This window comes from Phasianus colchicus, chromosome 5, assembly GCF_987193195.1.
Source record: "Phasianus colchicus chromosome 5, bPhaCol1.hap1.1, whole genome shotgun sequence".
NCBI classification, from domain to species: domain Eukaryota; kingdom Metazoa; phylum Chordata; class Aves; order Galliformes; family Phasianidae; genus Phasianus; species Phasianus colchicus.
This window is the reverse complement of record NC_143440.1, coordinates 52247364-52264428: the sequence shown is the minus strand read 5'-3', so window position 1 is coordinate 52264428 and position 17065 is coordinate 52247364. Positions and strand designations below refer to the sequence as shown.

Below are 17065 nucleotides of genomic sequence, written 5' to 3'. Positions count from 1 at the left end.
GATCACTGTTTTGACTTACAGAACTGCTTAAGGGGCACTGTGATGTGGAAATTAAATTCAAATGAAGGTTAAATATAGTTCTTTGGGAAAGACTGCATAGTTTAAATTACCTAATTATTTGGACAAAATCTGTTCTCCTGTAATTAAATATATACAAAAGAATGTGTCTTTTTACTAGGTACATTTGGAGAGGAGATGTTTATCAGCAAATGATTACTTCCTCTTGAAGATCGTAGAGATACTGTCATCACTCAGAACTGTGTAACAAGGAAAAAAAGTTCATTTATGCATTTATCAGGGCTCTGCTGAGATTGGATGGAAGTGGGTGCTCCTGTGTTTTGCTATGTGGAGCCCTCCTGCAGCTTCTGCAAAGCCCTTTGACACATGCTTTGCTTTAAGTCTCTTCCTTGAGTTCATGTCTTTGCAGGAAGCCATGTGCCAGTGTGGTGTTTCTGACCTGAAAAGAGACAATCACTCATGTGATCCATGTCTGTGACAATGCAGGACCCAGGACCAGATTTCTGCCTTGCAACCAGCTCAGCCCTTCTCATTCTACAAGGATTCCCAGGCTTCAAAGGACATGCAGGCATGAGGTATGGCCCCATGTGAGTATGAGGAGGAGAGTCTGGCTCACTGAGGTTTGTTTAGTCTATTTTTAAATGTGTTGAATGAGAGTATTTCAACATCTTTCTGAGGGAGACTCCTCCTGAGCCGAGCAGATGTCAACAGCAGGGTATCTCTTCCACTGTATCAGGCATAATCTTTCTTTTTGTCTTGCCCATTACTCTTCATCATGTTTTCTCTCTCTTCATTTCCATCGATATTCAGATCCTTCCGTTTTCTGTTTCCTTCTACAGAGCCATTGCACAGTCCCATACACTGAATCTTTATCTGTGGTGTCACTCCATCTGGCTCCCTTCTGCTTTGGGAGAGTGCCCTTTTCACCCTTTTCTGCCTCCCTCCAGCTTGCTCTCAGTTCATATCTGTTGTGTGTGGCTGACAGACAGAAATGTCAGCCCTACTTACAGCTCTTTGCTTTCAATTTAATATGGCAATACAAGCATCATGCACTTGGATTGCTCAATTCCTGCTCATAAACCAACAACTTGCTCTCCAGAGAACAGGAATTTAAGTCAGAACAGTGTGTCTAAGCTTTTCAATGCCATTGTCTGTAGCAGATATGTGACATGAAACAGAGGATTGGAAGATAAAATAATAAGTAATGGTTTAGTGCTTAAAATTCAGAAATGTCCAATATATACCTGGAACAAAGCAAATATCTGTAGTTTCCCAGGCTGGAAGAAAAGCACTGCTCTGAATGTCTGGTCCCCAGCTGTACCATTTGTCACAATTGCATTGGAAAAAAATTGCATATTCATTAGATGAAGTGCATAAAACTTGCACAGAACTTGTGTCTGTTGGGCCCAGACCATCTGAATTGCATCTGGGAGGAACTGTCTGGGTTTCAGACATGTCAAGGGGGGATTTTTAGTATGACTGGGAAGTTAAGGCAGCTTATCATACGTTCCCACAAGTTATTTTACAGTCAACTCTTCTTATTCAAATTCATTTTGCAGAACATTAGATTACTTAAAGGGAAAGGAAAAAGAAAAGAGGAGGAAAAAAAAAGTAGTTGATTTATTGCCAATAGTCATAAAGAGAAAATAGACATATACTGGGACTGTGCAGAGAGTCTCATAGTAAGAACACATGTAATCAATGTGAACGTATTCATTTTTATTTTCTCCCAGCAACAATCAATATGCGTGGTCTCCCACTGCTGAGTAAGAAGGCACAGCTTTTGCCCCAGTGAGTTTACAATAATTCAGCAAAACTCCTGCTGAGTTTTGATTGAATAATAAGCTTGGCTCTAGCTAAACCAAAAGCAGAGGCAGGCAGCAATATGCTGACAAGGAGCAGAACCAGGAGCCATCACTTCCAGAGAGGAGCTGGGTGCAGGAATCATAGAATCAAAGAATTGTTTGAGTTGGAAGGAACCCTTAAAGGCCATCTGGTCCAGCTCACCAGCAAGAAGCAGGGACAGCTACAGCTCCATCAGGAGCTCAGAGCCCCATCCAGCCTGACCATGGGTGGGGATGGGGCATTTACCACTTCTCTGTGCAACCTGCGTCAGTGCCTTACCACCCTTATCTTAAACATCTATTTCTTTCTATCCAGTCTAAATCTCCCCCTCTTCTAGTTTGAAACCATTTTCACTTGTTCTATCACAGCAGATCCTGCTAAAGAGTCTGTCCCCTTCTTTCTTATTGGAAGGGAAGGGAAAGAATGGAGCACTGAGGAGCAACTGTGAAGAACAAAGTCAGACGTGCTGCCATTCTTTCTCCATATGGTAGAAAAGCTGCCTTATACAGAGCACAAGGAAACTGTCCTTAAGCTTCACTGCACTACAAAACAAAGATTTAAAGGTGACCTTCACAGCACTGCAGGAAGGAGTTGCTGTCCTGCCAGGAGCTGATCTCTGTAGACCTTCAGCCTCCACGTGACTCCTCCAAATATCCCTTTACTATATCATTATTAAACATGTCCATAACCCTATCCCATGGCTACATGCACCCAGAAGGCATCAAACAGCACTGTCAACAACAAGGAGCAGGCTGAGCCCCAGGGAAGCCTTGAAGTGCGCTGGCTTCTGCTTTCATTCCCCAGACAAACACATCTGTGAGCAGGCATGGATGGGGCCAAGCTGCTGCTCTGCGCTCTGCATTGCCAACACTGCTGAGAAAGCAGCCTGTTGCACTCACTGCTGACTTTTAATTTGCAAGTAGCCTTAAAGCACTGCAGAAAACAGCATGTCATTTTTGTATTATTATTTTTAACGATGGTAACATAGGCTTGGATGTCAGCATAATGCCTGTAGTGTAATCATGGAACAACCACAGAGAACACAAAGTGTCACACAAAAACAAAGGAAGGGTCATCCTGATCAGAGCAGAGATTTTTATGAGTGACATATCCATACTCATTGAGCAAAGCTTCTGTACTATCATGCCTGGACATTGAACTTACCTTGGGCGCTAATAATAACCCAAACAAATACACATAGCTGTTTAACATGTTCTTGAGCTTATCCACATGAGCAAGGGCCATGTCCCTTCCTCCCCCACAAGCAAGCAGCCTGCTTCCCCATTCAAAGATCATTCAGGTATCCAACAATCACTGACATTCAGGTCAGCTGGCCATTTAGCTGCTCTTTGCCCTTTGAAGACACATACACATGAGCATGCACTGCTCTGTGTCACAGAGCATGTTTCTCAAAGGCTCACTCTTTTCCTGTGAGAAATCCCAGAAAAATTCCTCTGGATAAGCCCTTCAGGACTAATGTCTGTACACTGCTTACCTGCTCAGTTCCAAGTCTGGTGGCACTCAACGCTGTGCCCTGTAATGCCTTCAGACTGTTAACATCCTAATGAAAAGATGCAATTCCTTCCTTGGCACACATTTGGTTGGCTGGGAGGCTTGGCTAATGGTGCTGTGCAAATGAAGACAGTTATTAGTATGATTATGGGTGTTACACTAATAATAAGCAGGAACTGTGGTCAGGTATTTCGGACATAGAGGAAATGAGAGGAAAAACCTACTTAAAAAGAAGGTTAAAGAAACGACTGCTTTTCATGAACCAAGGAGAGAGATTCGCATGTGAAACAGAACGTGATGAGCTCTGTGGAAAAATACCTATTAGCATTAACTCCAATTTAAAAGTGATTTAATTTTGTCATGCATTTTAGCCCAGAGAACATTGGCTTCTTGCAGTCACGCAGGCAAGCTCGTGAATTGCTCACAGGAATACACAGTCCATATCCAGTGAGAATTACACTATCCTGGACTGAATGCAAGATTCAAGTAGAAAGCTCCTTTTCTGTGCCAGAGAAGCCAGTGACTAAGGGAGCAAGTAAAAGACCAGGGAGGCAAATTAAGGATGATCTTTTCCTACTGCATCCTCAGAGCTTCTCATAGCCAGGTTTTCATTTCCCTGCAAGAGCTGCAGATGCAGCTGGACTGTTGTGTTGACAATCTCGTTAAAGGATTTGTCCTACATGACCCCCTTTCACCTATCTGTACTTTTGACTCTCCCTCAAAGTCCAGTTGCAGTGAAATCCGTATTTTAACCATATGATGTATGTAACAAAAATCAAACTCTCTTTTGCCTTTTTTAATGATGATCATTTCAGTGAATGAACCCAAAACTTGTGTTTTATGAGGAAACAGTAAAGAATTAATCTCACTTTCTCAAAGCTATTATTTGTACTAGAAACCTCAAGCATCTCCCCTTTCCCATTTTTGGCCTCAAGACTGACAGCTACTAAAATTAATCACATTAGTTTCACTGCAACAGACAATGGAGCAAGCAGGTAACTTGCAGATGGACAAGAAGAGCCAAGCCACCTCCAGCTAGAGACCAAGGTAATTGGCTGTTCTTCTTTCTTCGTGGTGTACCAGTGTATTAGGGTCAGAAGCAGCCACATTTCATATAGGAGAGTATGAGAAAAAGGAGTAGTTTAAGTCTCACCCATAGTCCTGTGTACAGTACTCCATGAAGTAATTGCATATCAAGGACCAATCCAGGCTACTGTTACTTCAAGTCTCCAACACACCAAGAAGAAGCAAGTCAGAGAAAAGTTGCTGTGTTCCACTTAAACATGGATGGGGAAAATAAGTGCAACATCTCAAATCAACCATTTACTGTTAATTCTTTTTGGTTCTGATACTCATCAAAACTCTCACTGCAATCCATCTATATTCTAAACTGCCTGGCATATTTTTCCAGAGAAAACCAGAAAGCTCATTAGCTTCCTATAGAAGATACAAATCTGCAACTCAACATAAACTTCAAGTAAACATATTTTATTTCATGCAATGGAAGTTAATTTTTGCAAAACTAATAGCAAAGTAGTTGATATATCTCCCAGATTTTGTTTGCTCATAGCCCACATATGTGACATCCCAGCTGTGGAAGGAGACATACTTTATTTCACTTTATTTAATTATGGGAAGTGGAAGCATAAGGAGATGAAGTTCTGTACTATACCAAGAACTTCAATTAAACAGGCAAATTAAAGAAAACTAATTAAAAAGACCAGGTATTGTTTCTTCATATTTTTTACAGCTGGCTAAAGTTGCACTAGTGACAGTTCAGTTCTTGTACAAAAGCATCTGCACAAACAGCTGCATTTTCCTTTTGTAAAACACATTGGAAGCAGCAAAAAAAAAGTATTTGAACTTCCTTTCATGAACAGGCTGTTCTAACAAAGGAATGGTTAATGATTTCTGCTAAAGAATGGAAAGCTTCAGAAACATGGTAGCGTATGATGTTCTCTATCCTCTCTTTGTCTAGGAGAACATCTTAAAACTTGCACAGTCTAGATTCTAATCTGGGAAACCTTCATTCACTTGCCTGGATGTGGAGTAGACCACATGGTTCTATCTTTCTATTCACATTTAATCTGAGTATTTGTGTTTTAAAAGCCTAATGTGTCTGTCATAAAGGATTACATGTAATTAGCTTGACGCTCATCTCATTGAAACTGGGCAGCATACCAGTATGTTCAGTTTAAAAGTTTCTATGTAGGGCAGTACCCAATAAAAGCCCTTAGCAGCTGATAAGGTTGTACATTATTCAATTTCTCTGTTGTCACTTGTTTGGGGTTTTTTTTTTTGTTTTTTTAACCTTGTGCAGAGAAATGGAACATTTCTAGACTTGATTAAGACCAGTTAGTGGAGATCTATTAGAAAGTATTGCACTGTGGTTCTGGTATTAAACTCTTAGATCACAGTGGCTTTTGAATTTGGCACAGTCTGGAAGAATGCTTTTCATTGAGATACCTACCACATCCACCTCCTTCTCCAGAGAGAGTGGGGGAAGAGGGGATAAAGGGAAAGGTCACTCTATTCTGCCTGCCACATCATGCAATAAATATTAACCAGAGATGATCAGTGAAAGAAATAAATAACAAAGAGCTTTTACAAGCCTTATGGCCTGTATGTATCTTGATAGATGATTAAAGAAAAGCAAGTTTAGGAAACAGTGACTGCCAGGTGAAATCTCACAGATTTCCTTTCTTGCTGGGTTGCAAACAAAATAAAATGATTTAGGGGTTTATTTGCCCTTACTGCTCCTTTCTTTCTAATTCCTCCTGACCCTTTCCAGCATCCCAGTAGCCCTGTTCCTGGAACCACGCTGCCAGGTCCCCCACTAGCAGCAACTGGTTTTCCTCTCTACTGACTGTTGTGTGAAGAGCATCAGTACTTTCCCAGTGGGACTATATAATAGTGCCACTTCTGCCAGATGAGGAAATCGAAGCAAGTCCTCTCAGTTCCATCAACCAGGTGAAGAGGGACTTGCACATTTTGTCACATAGGGCAAAACCTGACTGCTGCCAATGGAAGTGAAGGAGTATATTAAGGTTGATGAGTTCTAATTTACTTGATTAAATTCCCCCATTAAAACAAAGAGAGAGAGAGAAGGAAAAAGAGAAATGTATTCAGGAAAAGGCTGGAATCAGAAAATAGACTTCTTCCCAGAAGGTACATGTTTTCCTGTAAAAAGACCTGCAACTTCATTTCTATCATTCTTAGAAAAAGAGCAAATTGATAAAATTTTATCTTCATGTAGTTTCAGGTAACAAATGTGCAACAAGATGCATAAAAAATATGTTTAATTCTCTCTCTTCTAACGATATTACTTTAAATGATGGAGAAAATAATCAAAAACCTATTGTAAGCATCCAGAAGATAACAAGGAGATGAGTTATGGCCAGCATGGATTTGTCAAGAACAAATTGTGTCACACTAATGAAATTTCCTTCCCCTACAGGATAATAGACCTTGTGGACATGGGAGAAGCAGTCAGTATCATATATCTTGACCCTGGTAAGTTTTCTGACACTGTCTCATATAGCATTCTGATAAATAAGAGAAAAAATGTGGACTAGGGAATACTACTAGGAAGTGAATGCAAAACTAGTTAGAAGGCCGCACCGAAGAGGATAATTACTGATGGTTCACTGTCAAAGGCTGCAGGAAGTGGATTCCACAGAGGTCTCTCCTCACCTCTTACTATTCATTGTGAATGAACTGAATGATAAAAGAGAGCGCAGAGTTATTAAACTTCACATTGGTGGGAGCCATTCTGCATCTGTTTTGAAAGAGGACAAGAACTGCAGAGGAACTCCATCATTTTGAAATAGTCTCCAAGAATAGGATGCAGATCAAGCGAGGTGACTGCTATGTTATATAAGCAACCAACAGTTTCTAACATAATTTAAGTATAATTTGTATATTTGGCTTGGTACTACTTTGTAATGATCTGGGTTCTACAGTTGGTCAAAAGATGAACATAAAAACAAACGAAGTTTTGCCCTGATCAAGAAAAATGTAAGTTTTTTCCTTTACACAATACCTGCTAGACTTCAGAGTATTACATCCAAATTATATTTTCCCCAACTAACTCTAAGGAACATGTGGGCCAATGAGGTTGAAAGGAGAGCAACAGGAATGACGAGAAATCTGGGCATCTAGGAGAAACAGGTAGGCTTCATATTCTAGAGAGATAAAGACTAATGCAAAATGCAACAGTGATCTTCGAATCTGTAAACTGTTGTTTTAAAGAGAAAGCAAACAGCCTTTTCTCTGTAACTTTGTTGGACAAAAATGAAATGTTTTATAATTTAGAAGAAAGTTTTAGGTTAGACATTAGGAAAAACTTTTTGGTGTTCTAAAGAAGAACGATCAAATAGAGATCTTAGGGCTGCCGTGGAGCCTCCATCACTCAGAGGAGATCCATGTACAGCCATATGCTGTCCTGCAGTGAGGAATGGACTATGTGACCTCCAGAGATCCCCTCCCAGTCCACTTCTCTGTAATCCCATGAATTCTGTGAATACCTCAATCTAGCTATGTCTAATAAATTAAACTGCAAGGGAGAAAAAAAAATCTTCTAGATTCAGAGATAGGCCTGAAAACGTTAAACATGTTGTAGTAACAGGTCATAAATTTGCTTTCATTCCCTAAGGAGATTTTATTGCCACAAAGACTAACATACCAGAAGCCTCCTCTAATGCTTAAGTAACTTCAGCTCACTGACAGGTTCCTTGATTCATATTCTGGAAGAAGTTTATGTTTATAGAAACAAATTGGTTGCATCAGAAATACAGTTAGGTCAATCTTCTCAGCTCTATGTGTCTCCAAAATGTCTCTTTGTAAATCCTCATGTGCATCGAACAGCAAACACACAACTCCAGATCATTATTAAAAGGCACTTTGAATTATTTTCATTCTATTTTCATATTTACCGCTTCCCAGTGTAACTCACAAATACCCTTCGGTCAGAGTGAAGAGAAGAATGAAGCAGACACAAAGCAGTATAGCTTCAGAAGGCAATCCACAAAACTGTATCTTTCTTCAGTGTCAGATATCCATTTTTTATAAAAAGCAGAAAGCATTTGATAAATTAATGGAAGGGACACTGACATGTTTCCTTTTGGTACCATGAGTGCAATGGGAAATAAAAGAAACTTTCTAATTAAAATCTTCCTTAAAAAGTGTTGTTTCACAGAAAGGGATAATTATTGCTGTAAAACGTCATAAGAGTAAAGCAATCCAAGTTATCAGCCAAGGTGTTAATTTTCTTTTTGCATCAGCAGGCAAACTCCATAATACATTTTCAGATGCTGTTTTATTCTTTTTCACTTGGGCTCACTAAGATGTACAGGGGAATGAGTCCTCTTTCACTCATTTTGATGAACAAAACCTGATGGAGAGAAAAAAAAAAAAAGACACTGAACAGTCCTTGTCTGGAGTGAAACTCAACAACTCATTCAAGTTTGAGTGTCAGAGGAAAAAAAGGCCATAATGAACTGACCTTGCAAAATCCTGTCCCCCTGAAGCTCATAGGGTTCGTACAAGCTGCATTTGTTCAGAGCAGTCCCAAGAGGACAATGCAAGTCCTGTTTTACTACCACAGGATATAAGGTGGTATCAAATAATGAACCCAAGTATTTCCCTTCTGAACTCAGCCCAAAGCACTTTTAAAGTTTTCTAATACAAAATAATATACCGTGAAGTGGAAATCTTTCTGATATTTTGTCATTTTAAGCTGTGGTAATATATTTTCCTTTGAAAAATACAACACTGTACTCATTGTGTGCTTTTTTGTTTTCTGTTTAATCTATGATGCATATCTGAATGGAATTTTTTGCCTATAATTCTATAAAATTTACTCTGAAGTGCTGCTTATGCTCTACTGATCACAACTCTGTTTTAAGGACTGGCTCTTATTTTTTAATCTTCTTTTCACTGCCCTTCTGCTGCAGTAGAACAAGATGAGTAAGGGGAAAAAATATTCTGCACGTTTAACACTTTGTTTCCCATTTATTTTTTCTCAGTGCTATGAGGCTTTTGCCACCTCACATGAACAAACAGGAAATCACACCACTGAAATGATGCACTTATGTCAATCTGATAGACACACACATTGATAGATAACTTTGTTCCACGAAAAAAAATGAGAGCTTTCCTCTATGTTTCAATTGTGATAGTTATCGTACACGTTATAAAAGAAGGAGGCTAGATTTTCAGCTGGTGTAAATTTACCTAACTGTGAAACCTTGAGTTATGGTTTACAAACCTGTATGTCAGGCCAGACTTAATGATAGCTTTAGGACCATAACCTCTGGCCATTGCCCTCTAACGGCCGCTGGTTCTAATGAGCTTTTCAAAAAGACATTGATTGATGAATCCCCACGTCATTTCATTCAGCTTCTGCAGGAAATGGTTTGATTTGTTTTCAGACCAAACGAAGCTTACAATCACATTGGGACCATAAAACAAAAACTATGACAATTACACCACGGCTAAACTTGACCCTGCATTTACAATTACTTAGCAACTTCCCAGGTGCAGAAGTATAGGATTTCATTAGCTGCTAAGATGATTGTGCCCATCGTGCAAATGCAACTATTTACACAGCCTGTTGAAGCTACCTCAATTAGAAAGTTCTAAAAGCTCAGAAATCATAGGAAAGAAACTCCATGCTTCATCCATCTTGAATAAAGTAAGCCTTTAATTATTTCAGGCAGAGAAGTGATGTTCAAAGAAGTGACTGGCACAGAGTTCTAGCTCCTCTGAGTCTAACCACAGAGTCCTTGTGATGTGCAGAGAAAGTGAAGAAGGACTGGGCACAGGAAAGAAGGTGAGTGAGGTAAGCATAGGTGGGGAAGACATCTGTCAGATGATAGCTTCAAGCAGGTCATTTCATGGCCTGAAAAAATGCCTGGAAGCTCCTAGAAGCTTTATACATAAGACAAGAGGAAATCAGATGTCCAAACTCCCCTGCCAGAAGTAAATGAATGACATCTGAAGTCCCTCTGCCTTTGAAGTAAAAATGACTTTAAACATAAATACATTAAACAGAACACAGCTATTTATAGGAAATCAAATGTAAATGAAAAGGGATTAAGCTTCTATGAAAAAAAAAAAAAAACCAACACAAAAAAAAACACAACAAAGAAAACAAAAGTAACAAATGTGAATGTGAGGAAAGAACAGTCAGATTTGTAAGATGGTCATTAACCATGCTTTGTACTTCTGAATGTTCTTTATTTACTCGTCTCAGAGTCTGTAAACATTAGGATTTGCCTATAGAGATGCTATGGTAAGATGTGATTTATTTGTTCTGCTGCCACTTCTGTCTTTGGTTACCCTTCTGCTCCATCAAGTCTGTTTACAGATGTAGTGTGATGGCTTGTATGCATGTGCATGAAGAACCAAACAAGGACCACCCGAAGAGCACAACCATTCATAAGCAAATATGTTCTGTCTGTACAGTGCACAGAAGACACACTCATGCTCAGCACTAATCCTACAAGCTGACCAAATAACAAACTCCAGTTACCAGCCACCACACCAGCACCAAATCCTGCTTCATTCAGGTTTTCCATCAAGCAGAATGGGGAACGTGGGAAGACCTGCCCCAAACCCTGCCAGCTCCCACTGGGAACTGCCAAGTTCCGACAGCTGTAAGTCCTGTATTTGAGTCTTTTCAACAAGTCTGGGCTCTGTGCCTGACAATGCGGCTCTGATGTGGTGGAGAGCTCTCCCAGCCTTCATTTCCCCACTTCTGCAGAGACACTGTATTTATTACCTCCCGAGCATTAGGAACTACTACTGTAAGGATTACTTGCACAGAGAATTGTTATTTTCCAGATCACTGTTAAGTGATACCAAAAGGAAATGTGTTGGCATTTGTTTTTTCTACTTTCATGCCTATAAGAAGAGCTTGGGAATCCTGTTTTCTTTAAAAGCAGTTTGAAGAAATCAAACATTGGTGTCATAGTACAGTCAATCTCAACTGGTTGAAAAAGCCTTGTCACTTTACATCACACAGCTTGATGAGATGCAGGTTGAGAGATCTGTATCTAAATGGTTTCATGGGTGGTAAGAGGGTCACACATGAAAGCAGCACCTGTCCCTGCAAAGCACAGGTTGTCCCAGGAGATAATCAGGATTTTCTTCCTGAAAAAGTCAGCAGACCACTCTGGTTAACAGCCCGTCACACACAGGAATAAACAGGGATGCATTTTTCAGATTTGATCGTTGTGAGAGATCAGGAAAAATCAGAGAACTTAGGAGACTGGGTGCATGGGGGCATATATTCAGACATTGCTATTCTGCTACTATCTTTATATTTGTGCTTTGTCTCCAAAACTGATGGATTCATTATGCCGGACCACTTGCTTTAGGCAACCTGCAGCTGCCAGGGAAGAAAATGGACAGATATTACACTGTCACAGAACTTACTAAGCTATCACTTACTGCTTCCTTCCTACAAAGGGGAAGACGATAGACCCAGCACATTTCTTACCCCCAGCACATTTCTTACACTGAAATGGTGCTTTGTTAATAAACCTAGCCCAGTATTTTAACAACTGCAAGGTGAAGGGCTGAAGCAGTAATATGCCTTACGGTCATGTGGCACACGGTCGTATTTTAATTACCACTGCCTGAGGCTGTCTCCACAGGTATGTTTCCTTCCTGCATAAAACATGAAGCCGGGAGTGATTTCAAAACACGCTGTCAAATAGTCTGTGACTTCAACAGGATGTACGCAGTATTAGACTTTAATTCAAGGGCAAATTTTATTTCAGTATTTTATCTTGTAGACTCAGAGGGCAAGAAAAAGAAACACTTTTCTGTTGGTAAACTAATAATGTTTAGCAACACGAAGCATATCATATGTTTTAGATATCTTTCATTTCCTTAATAAATATCCAAGCATAGCAAGCTCTCAACACCAATATCCTTTCAATAAAAGGTAACCTTGTATGGTCACTACATGATACATGATTTATAAGATGTCATGTTAAAGTAAACTCAAACTCACCAAACACACTGAAGGAAGGAAATGGTTGTCTGGCTCCATATGGCGTTTTCATGTTTCTATTAAAACCAGACTATTCAAACACTGTAGACACTGACACAGGTTTCAGCTCTAAAAGAAGAATAAAGAGAGTCTTATCCATACCATCTGTACCAGCAGCATAAAACTTGCTGGCAGCACATGAATGCAGTTAAAACACTTAGGGTCACCTTACTGATGGGGATTAAAAAGACATTGCTCCCTCAGACTACTTTTGCACAAAGAGTTATACTTAAAGTGGATCATGGAAGCTCTTTGCTAACCAAATATCATGGAAAAGAAAAAGGAATAGGGACAGTTGAATAACAAACACCAACTCTTTCAAGCTTCTTGAAAGGAGGCTATAGTATTGGAAGAGCTGAAACCTAATCTTTGTTAGCATAATTGACACTTAAATTCAGCGTCTGAATTTCTGTGAAGTGATGCTCTCAGCTATTTGGAACGAAAATATTGCACTGCTTTTGCAAAGGTCTTCAATCTACAAATGTATCGCATTAAATAAATAAAAGGTTGCTTATTTATTATGGATGACGATAAATAAATAAATAAATCCACATATCTAGGGCATTGAAACCATTTTTTTCCCCCTGGCTGTTCTCTCTGTACTCATTCCCTGGCAGATCCTACAGGCATACTCCTACCACAAGCCACTTTGGGGACTCCCAGACTCAGCCCCTGCCAGGCTCCACCCAGAAATCAGCAAAAGAAACCTGATGTAAACTGAGGAGGTGGTTGAAATATATTTTTCCTTCCCTATAGGGGGCAACCCTTCACCACTTCAGTGAATCAGGGGCCACAGCAAGTCTCAGTTCAGGCCCAGGAGCATGCTGCATCACGGTGATGTAAATGAAATCAAAGAGGGGAACAGATTCCAGTGCACATCACAGCAGGTCATTGCATTTGTTTGGATGTGTGCTGCATACAGGTAGCATAGTTGCTTGTTATTTTTAAAACTACTGCCAAATCATGCTGTTGTAAAGCCCAGCTAAGCTTACAATCAGCAGTAATCTGCAATGAAGTGCTAGATTTCCTAGATTTTGTAGGAGAGGACTCATCCTGCTTATTTTCAAGGCAGCCTTTTGCATTGCACCTCAAGTTACACTAACTCTTACAAGCGTTCCTCTTTCCTTAGAGATTAAAGTGTCGAACATGTACTTTTGACATCTCAAGAGTCTTGGTTCACTCACTGCAATAGACAGAAGTGGTCATTAGCCTTTTGTGTCTACCACTACTTCTACTTTATTAACTAAAAGATCTTCTGTTAATGAGAATGGCAAAACCCCAGAAAACACTGTCGATTCTTTGAACTTCACATCATATTACAAGTCTCATAGTGTCATTGCTCCATTAAAATTTTAAGTATTACAGCCTTCCAAGCCAGCAGTATTTAATGACTTAAACACCTCCTCCTCTCCCTCTTTCTTCCAGCATCAAACGCTATAATACGTAGTAGCTTTTTTTTGAAGCAGAAAACATCATCCATCTTTGTAATGCGTAATGGTTTCTACTTACCTTTCCATGTATGGGACACATTACATGCTCACTCAGGGTCATCAGAAAGCAACATGTCTTTATTCACACTGCCTTCTGTGGTGCAGCAGGAGCTGTGTGTGTTGATATATGGTCTGCAGCAGGCTCAGCATTACCAGTTGCCATCTTATGGAACTTTCATCCAGCCTTTTGGTTCCTACACCACCACACAGCTCTTCAGAGTTTCAGCACGTATTTGGAAGAGAAGCGTAATATGCATCTGGAGATTTTCAAGAAAAGGGTAGATGTGGCATGGTAGAGGGGCATGATGGGGATGGGTTGATGGTTGAACTAAATGTTCTTAGTGGTCTTTTCCAACTTTAATGATTCTATGATCTCTAACACTGATAGTGCAGCATGAAAAGGGAGGCAGCTGATCCCAACAGAGCAATTCAACAAAATGGAAATCAGCACATGAAACATATCATCAGGCCAGGGAGGAGAACTGGAAACTGGTTCGTAGTGTGCAGGGGGAATTCTGACCGATGAGGCCACTGATACAGAGGTGGGCATTGTTTCTTCAGGCTGACTGCTCTGGTTTGTTGGTGTGTTGGAGTGCTTTTGTCTATAGGCTTCTTGTGCAAGAATACATCTTCTTTGGGAGCTCTTTTTAAACAAGTGGTATAAGTGAGGCCACATAAATCTCTTGTAGTGTCCTTTATCACTTATTATGGACAGGAGTTGAGTATGCTTTGAAACTATAGTTTGCAACCACACTCACAGACACATTATGCAAGTTACACTAATAAATTTCAACACAAATGAATACGTTCATCTGAACTTCAGACCAATTTCATTTCAATGACACAGTAAGAAAGTGACAGCAGCATCTGCCAGCAGTCTTAAGCACAGGGTAACAGTATGCAGAAGCATTTGGAAGAGTTTTAAAGAATAGCATGCTTCCTTAGCTTATTATCTTGCAGTTTACTATGTTGGAACCAAGATTAAAATGCCTTAGTGTTTACTGAAGCATCATATATGGTATCTAACAGCACGTTATTTTGTGCACACTGTTTAACATTCTTTATTGCTTCAACTCATAAGGTTTATTTGAAATCAGTGGAGGAATTCATCCCATCTACTATTTACTCAGCTATTATCAGCTACTGCAACAGTGCCATGTGGAGGGTAGTAAACATCAGTTATTTATGAACTTTCACAAGCACGCAAACTCCTGACAGAAAATTACATTTCTAAGATTCATTGTTATTTATGGCACATGTATATCACTGTATGCAGTTGGATTCTGCATATAGGTTGCTCTAGAGGTAACCCTGAAAATAACCTTATCTATTACCTGGTTTTACTCTGCATTTGGATTGACTTATGCTTGATTCCACCCATTCTCTTCCTCTCCCTGCCCTCATAACAAAACCCTCTTTTTCTTTGCTGGGAGCTGCAATGAATGTGAAGCTGATGGAGGATTACACTCTACCTAACATTTTGATGAAATCTTAGCTAAGTCAATAGGTCATCTTCATGTCAGAGAGGAAGACTGAGCATAGAGAAATTCCCCTGTGGAAGATTCATAAGATGTTTGGCAGACATTGGTCAGGAGTAATTTATTGCCGTTTTACACAAATACAACCAGAGAGAGGAGAGGTTCCCACTCAGTGGAACACTGACCACTTTGCATGAGGACGTTGTTTGACTTGATTTGAGCCACAGACAAGAGCTCACCTGCACGCAAATCCTGACTGGCAGCACAGCAAAGGAAACTCTTCTAAATTCTCAAGCTAAATATGGGAACTTCTGACCTGTGTTCCATATTTTTCCAATATTTTTCTATATTTCTACTTATTCCACCTGGCTTCTTATCTTTGGTGTATTAATGCATTTTACCTTTCCCTTTAACTTTGCAAATTTGTTCCTGATCTTGCTACCCAGCTAGAGACAAGTGTGTGTTTAATAGTGACTGATTACTTCAGATGAGGAATTTGAGTGGAAATGTTTACAGCAGCTTCACATTTCATCTTCCCAGAACCTCAGTGACATCTAGTTTGGAATACATGGTCGGCATCACGTCTCTGTATGAGTATTCCTGGGCTTGATTATTTGAGCTCTCAGAGGAAATGAATGCCAAGAGCTACATACCTTTGCTAACTAGCTTTATTGTGATGGTTTTGCATAATCGAGCAGCACCTTTCATCCAATAATATATTTAAAATATCTTTTAGACAAAGCTCAATTTGATGAGGCTGACTCTACAGCAGCAGGGAGCATGCATGGTACATTGGGCTTTAGAGTAATGGTTTAGATCTCTCTACAGCATGTAGCACACATAAGCTTTGAAGCATAAAAATCATAAATGATTAACCTACTTGATTTCACATAAATGATAGAAATATGCTCTTTGTGGTTTATTTTATTGTCTGAAAACAAAGACATTAAGTCCCCATGTGATGGGATCTTTTTATGGTCTTCAGCAATGCTAGTCCATTTTGTTTTAATTAGCAATTAATACAGTGAAAAATTGACAATTATTATATATTTGTATACGTGACATTTCAATTATCATCATGTGATCATAGCTGTTTGGAATGAATATTGTCTCATCTCCATGAGCTATTTTCATCCATAAGGTAGGGAGCCTGAAAAATTCAGCATCCAGATATTTCCCTTTTTTGGAATAAAACACATTTTGAATTAAAATTAACTCACCAAAACATCCATTTTGCAAGAAAACATCAAGGGCCTTTGTAAGGAAAACTAAAACACTTATTTATTAACTGTTCAGTAAAGCAGTAGTTTGAATAAAATTTGGTGGAAATATATAATATTACTAATTAAAAAAAAAGATTACATACAATAATATTAACATCTACAGCAGGAAAAAAAAAAAAAAAAAGGACCAACACTACCTAGTTTCTAAAAACTTCACCAATATCTACTAAAATAAAACAGTGCATATTTTTATATTTACCCAATTTAAAATTACTCAGAAGCCTCATTTGGAGCTTCAAGTAATGTTTGAAAATAATAACAATCTTCTGTATTGTTTTTCACAGGCACTACTGGCTGCGTGCCTGGTTGTATCTATAACATAACCCTTCAGGAGGGTATATCCCTTCCTGATCAACATTACCAAAGCCAGACAACTTG

General features: G+C 39.4%; 2 long non-coding RNA genes across 3 annotated transcripts; one reads left to right on the top strand and one right to left on the bottom strand.

Annotated features, from left to right (window-relative positions):
- Positions 1–265: 265 nt before the first annotated feature.
- On the top strand, positions 266–10210 carry LOC149917925 (uncharacterized). Of its 2 annotated transcripts, none has more exons than XR_016467354.1 (3): positions 266–593; positions 6833–6888; positions 10091–10210. It is a non-coding gene; the product is annotated as an uncharacterized LOC149917925 (long non-coding RNA). The 2 variants fall into 2 exon arrangements; XR_016467353.1 differs by having other exon boundaries at positions 266–605.
- Positions 8649–14219, bottom strand: LOC149917924 (uncharacterized). The gene is made up of 3 exons (XR_016467352.1): positions 13946–14219; positions 12398–12505; positions 8649–8767 (listed from the first exon to the last, which is right to left on the bottom strand). It is a non-coding gene; the product is annotated as an uncharacterized LOC149917924 (long non-coding RNA).
- Positions 14220–17065: the final 2846 nt, after the last annotated feature.